We start from the raw sequence: 6,000 nt of genomic DNA on the forward strand, positions 1-6,000 counted from the left end.
ATCTCCAATCCTTTCCTTAAGCCCCAGGCCCTAGCCAAACGCAGAAGGGCTGGGAAAATGGAGACCTTACTACTCCAGCTGTTCCTGCTACAAACAGTAGTTTAAGAAGATACAACCCCCCAAAAAATGACCAAGGCAGAGCTGTGGTTAAACCGTTCCTTGGCCAGTAAAGGCAGATTAAGCGTTAGAGGCTTGTATTTGCTTCAACAGTGCCCCCCAGTGGTGGAAAAGATGTGCTCCTCATGATTTCTGCCTGATTTCCCATCAGATCATTGCACTCTGCAGTTAATATCAACAAGTTAAATGTCAATTAAGACACTACTTATTATAGCTGTATACAAATCGCTGTGGAAATTGCATTTAATTGCTACAGAAACAAACTGGGATACATCAGATTTTCATGACAAATTGTGTGTCTGAGCATTTTTACTCACTAAAAAGACTGACAAGGTACTTTGTATCCTCATATCACATTATATGAAGCCTGTCTATTAAAATAAAATCTGATCTATGCCTAAATTATTAGCCTGCTGACATAAAATTTAGTTTGATTACATATTACACGCAGAGCTGATGAAGTGGCTGTCTTAAAAAAGCCCCAACTTCAATCAGTTTTTATATAACACTGAATTTCATGCAAGTCAAAATATTACAGTTATTATAATAATGATGGTTTTAATGAGGAGCTTTAGTTTCCCAAAAATCTAAATGATTCAGAGGATTGTCTGCCTCAACAGGAACTCAGATTTTTGGGGATTTGTCAAAACAACAAGCAACTTTTGAGACTCAGGCAAATAGTTTTACCATCAAAAACCCCCAAGAGTGAATCTCCCCACCACCACGTATGTCTCATGCATTTGTGTTGGGTGACTGAGTTACACACACACACCTTCACACATATACAAATCCTTGCCGCCCCTGGGAGACCAAAGGCTGGAGATGACAAGCCTGCAATGAGGTAATGACATTTCCTCCTGCGTAATGTGGCCAAAGGCATCTCTCTCTCAGACAACGACAAGACGAAGATATCTGGCCAGCTCCGGTGACAAGCCCCGCTCTAATCGGCAGGTACAGCTTTCACTGCAGCTCAGGACCGAACCACAGAGTAGCAGCTAAATAATTGAACAGGTGCAATATGTTGAGGCAGGGTGGGGGGAGGTTGGGTAGTGGGTGAGGGGGGAGGGCTCACCCAAAATGTCTGCAGTGTCCTCTGCTTGGGGTAAAAGTCATCAAATGTTGGTTTGGGGAAGATGTCAAAGTACTTGCTTCACATTTTGTTGTCCAGAAACATGTCTTCCCTCCACTTGATTCCCCCAACAGGCAGCAGCCGTCAGCAGCTGCTCTTTTTTTAAAATTTAATTTCCTGGGTTCTCCACCACATGGTCCGTTCATGCCACATTTTGTAAAAACAGATGATTTATTATTTCGTTTTTTCTGCTTTTGTGTTTGTGTTTTTGCTTCCAGGTTTGTCACCGGGTCTCCAAGTTGCCATGACAACAAATTGGGATGTCATGCTGGCATTTCACCCTTGTCTTACCTCATGTGAACGAGGACTTCACGGCCATACCAATTCCTGATTTCACGGGAGTGGTTGTCAGCGGTGGGAAGTGAGGGAGAATAGAAGTGTGCATGTATGTGTGTGTGGTGGGTTGACTGACCTTGGGAGGCTGTCCCCGTGCAGGGTTTAGGGAGAGGGAGGGATGGATTCAGTAAGCGAGATGCTGTGAAGCAGGTATCCAGTCTCCCAGCCACACATGGCGAGTGCCACGACTGCAGTCAGCTGAAACCGACGTGGCCTCTTTGTGAAGGCGAGGCGCTGCCCTCTGACACAAACAACAACATTCCAGTGTACAGCTACAGGTTCCTCTGTGGACAGGGCATTAGTTAAAAAGCTCAAAGATGAAGAGCCCAGGAAACTTGAAAAAGAATCAACAAAAGCCAGGATAAAGAAAATAACAAGAGAGTTTCCAAAGAATAGCAGTTGAATGCACAGAATATGAGTAATTGATAATGAGTTATTATTGAATTATTGTAAGTTTGAAGGTCTCTGCACATCAGCCTGGTATTTAGATTTTCAAGATATGTAAGTAAAGTTCTACTTAAAGAGCACACACAGTTACAAAGTGCTTCACACACACATGAAAAATGTAAATGAATGAATAACTCAGGTGGAAAAAAATAAACTACAACACGGCAAAACACAGGACAGAAATGAAGATCTATAAAAATGATTGCCTAAAAAGTTGGGGATCTTAGAAGCTGTTCAAAAAAGTCAGAAGATTCAGCGAATCTGTGAGACTGGATGATTTCAGAGGGTTGGGGCTAAAGCAGCAAAGGCATGATCACCTTTTGTTTTGCAGCTGAAGCGAGGGATGGATAAAAGGCCAAAGTTTGAGGGTCGGAGTGGTCAAGACGAAGAATAAGGAACAAGGAGATCAGAAGTGTAACTGGGAATATGGAGTTCTTTATTTGACAACTGAATTTGACAGGAAGTAACGCGAGAGATGCAAGAATGGGTGTAATGTGGGACCAAGCGGTTATCTTGTGGGTCAAATATGTAGGATTGTCAATGGTGAGAGAGAAATAATTTTTTGTTCCAATTCAATTTGTGCCGTGAATTAGTTCAGTTTAGGACTAGATGTCACAATCCCTTCGTGCACGTACTTGAGACTATGAGTGGGAGTAATAGTGCCGTCTAAGGGTTTCTGAGTAGGAACCAAAGGGTTAAGGTTAGCAAACTTGAGACATGTTCTGGTTGGCTGCAAGACAAGCCTGACACAAGGTCGTTATACCTGGCAGCACAATCGGGTGCTTAAGTGTCTAGCAGCTACTCTGGAGACCAGACAGACATCCATCAGGGCCCTACGTCCTCCGTCATTCATTCAATCACACAGTAACAAGAGGGTTTGCCCGCAAAGGTGCGAAGCAATCCAAGGCTTGCACAGTAAAATCAGACACCAGCCAACTGGGAGGGGCATGAGACTGGAGGTTACTGGCAGATCTGAATCAGTGTCTGTACTTCCCATCTCTTGTGCCAGGCTTGCATCATTGCTCCCTCCAGATGTCTGTGCGTCACATCCTATCTGTAAGGCTGAGCCCAGCCACCCTTCTGAGAAAACTTCAGCTGCTTGTATCTGGGATCTGATTCTTTTGGTCACTACCCAGAGCTCATGACAATAGGTGTGTTGGGATGTAGATGGACCAATAAATCGAAAGCTGTGCCTTCCAGCTCAGCCCCCTCTTCACCACGACAGTCCGGTGCAGCACCCACATCACTGCAGACGCTGCACCAAACCACCGATCCATCTCATGCTCCATTCTACCCTCACTCGCGCCTGCTGGAGGTCATGGTGTGATGAAGCCAACAGAATCACATCATCTGCAAAAAGAAGAGATGCAATTCTGAGGTCCCCACCTGGACCACTTCCCCCCACTGGTTGCGCCTTGAGATCAATATACAGTACATACAATACTCTAGATGGGAGGAAATGAAAGGGTGAATTCATGGCTCAAAATCCCAAGAAGACGAGATACATTTCATTTTTGATATATTTCTCAGCTGACGAAAACAGGACTGGACGAGCTTGGTGACAACATGTTGGTCAAAATCTTATCATATGTCATATACTTCCACCCTATCTTCATGAAATAATTCTTAGGGAAATTCAATTGCCACCTGGATTATATTCACCGACAAAGTTTTTCCAGGGAGTGAAGTGCTGCAGTGTTGTACCATTGACAAATCTGAGAGGTGTGGTTGTGGTGGATAAACACATCCTGTCTCATGCTTTCTGGAAATTACATTCGAAAAAGTGGGTTTGGAATGGTCTGTTATGGCAAATAAAAGTTTTTGAGGGAGTACTTCTACTATTTGGGCTTGACGTCAAGAATTACACATCCAGCATCTATAAATTTTCACTGGGACTCCTTAGAAAATAAATAAATCCATGTCAAAGTCTTCTGTGCCATCTCTCACTCCAAAAAGTTTGACTGTGCCAATCAATCAAATAGGGCGTTATGGCAGAATAATGTGTGTTTCCTCTCAAGAATGCCCGTCAAAGGAGGCATTGTGGTGGAAACCTCCTCTGGACCCACAAAGGTGTCACAGTAAGCAGGGGTTGTCAGAGGCTTGTCACTGCTGGGTGGTTTGAAAGCATGAAAAATACCCTCTCTGGGGACAGAAGGAGGACGAGTGGTGAGGAGAGAGGGAGTGTGTCAATATATGTGTGTGTATGTGTGTGAGTGTGTGAAGGCCGTAACTCACTTTAGCCTGTTGCATCAACCCTTGTCAATCCTCCAGACAATAGGTCTCCATCCATGCAGCGGGCGGTTTTCACCTTCAGGGGTGACGGCTATATTATTCAGCCTGACAAGCTGTGCCAAGGGGAGATCAAAATCTTTGCCTAATTGGATGCTGACACTTTGGGTTCACTCACACTCTAAGCTATATGGAGACTGATTATTTGACTGAATAGGATTATTATGGGGGTGAAGATTCCATCAGAAAGTAATTTTGGCAGACTGAGGGTTCAGATTCAACGTCACTTATATCTGACGGGAAAGCACCTCTGACACAGCTGACAGCTATGTCTTAAAGGCAATATCCACCCCGCAGGAGATTTAGCATGAGCTCCTCCATTTTTCTTGGACTGCGCTAGGCAGTGTCACATTTTTGGCAGCCTTAAGAGGCAGTGACTGATGACAATTCTGTTTTTAAAACATTTAAAAGACTTAAATCGCAAAGGAATCATGCAACATTATAGTAAACTGTCCGCTCCTTCTGCTTCATGGACTTAAACACCTTTTAGGGTGGAATTAATATATTCTATTAGCAAGGGTCGTTGAGTCCAGCTTGACAATATTAATCATAAAAGGTAATTCTGGATATTTTCAGCCTATTTACCTTTTTCTTTTTGCAAATGTCGCTGTTACTTTCTCCCAGGACTGCTGCTGTCACAACCCAATTGCCAGTATAAATGTTGTTTCTGCAAACCACGGATACATTTGTACATTATTATGTACGGCTGGAAAAGCAGCAATGTCTCACTTTTAATGGCACTATCCCAGCTCAACACATTCTCACTCCGACTTTGTAACATATTGACGTTTGGTCATGGACTTTCTGATACAGATTCAGATACGATGTGCAAGGTACCCTTGGTGTGTTGGTTGTAGACGTTTTGGGACGCCGTGTCAAGCTCTGCCTGTTACATGCATTGTCTTCTTTCAAAATAAACTTCTGTTTTCACAGGAATTTTACCGGTTACATACAGTGCCTTTCAAAATAAACGCACATCGGTAAAACACTGTGAATTGACGGATGCATGAGGTTTTGTTTAGGCAAACAAAAGCACGTGGTAAGGTTTAGGAAAAAAGAAAAGTTTTGACTTTAGAATCTTACAGGACGTAAACATCACTCTCTCGGGTGAAAGTCGGTGTTTGTTGGACCAATCCACCACCTCTCCCACCCACCTTAGTTGGAGTTTCCCCGCCTTAACTTTCGTTGGTGTCCCACAGCATTTCCCCGTGACGCCACCGAATGTCATTAAACTGTAACAGCAACCAGCTACATATCATGCCAGCGTTAAAGGACAGCATTTTCATCAGTGTCTGACGCCACAAGTCACAGCTCAAGCGCTGGATTTTGATGACTTTGGAGTGAGATTGGGTTACCCAGCTGGAAACACAGTGATGTCTCAGTGGAGAACAACTGCTTTTTATGGTACTAACTGCGGTGGAAACACAGCAATGGGTCACTGAGAAACACCCACGCAGCTACGTCTTGGTAAAAAACAACCACTTTTTGTGGCAATATTCTAGAACAGGTCACTCAAAAACACCCATGTATGGTGGCTATAAATAAGTGGGTTTGCTGATCTCGAACAGAGGTCAGCAGCTTAGGAGGCGTCTCGCTTAGATGACATGCCATCCTCCATTCTGTCCACCTCCAGGTGACAAAATCAAGCCATATACTACATCACTTTGATATGATCTGTATTA

This window comes from Epinephelus lanceolatus, chromosome 20, assembly GCF_041903045.1.
Source record: "Epinephelus lanceolatus isolate andai-2023 chromosome 20, ASM4190304v1, whole genome shotgun sequence".
NCBI lineage: Eukaryota > Metazoa > Chordata > Actinopteri > Perciformes > Serranidae > Epinephelus > Epinephelus lanceolatus.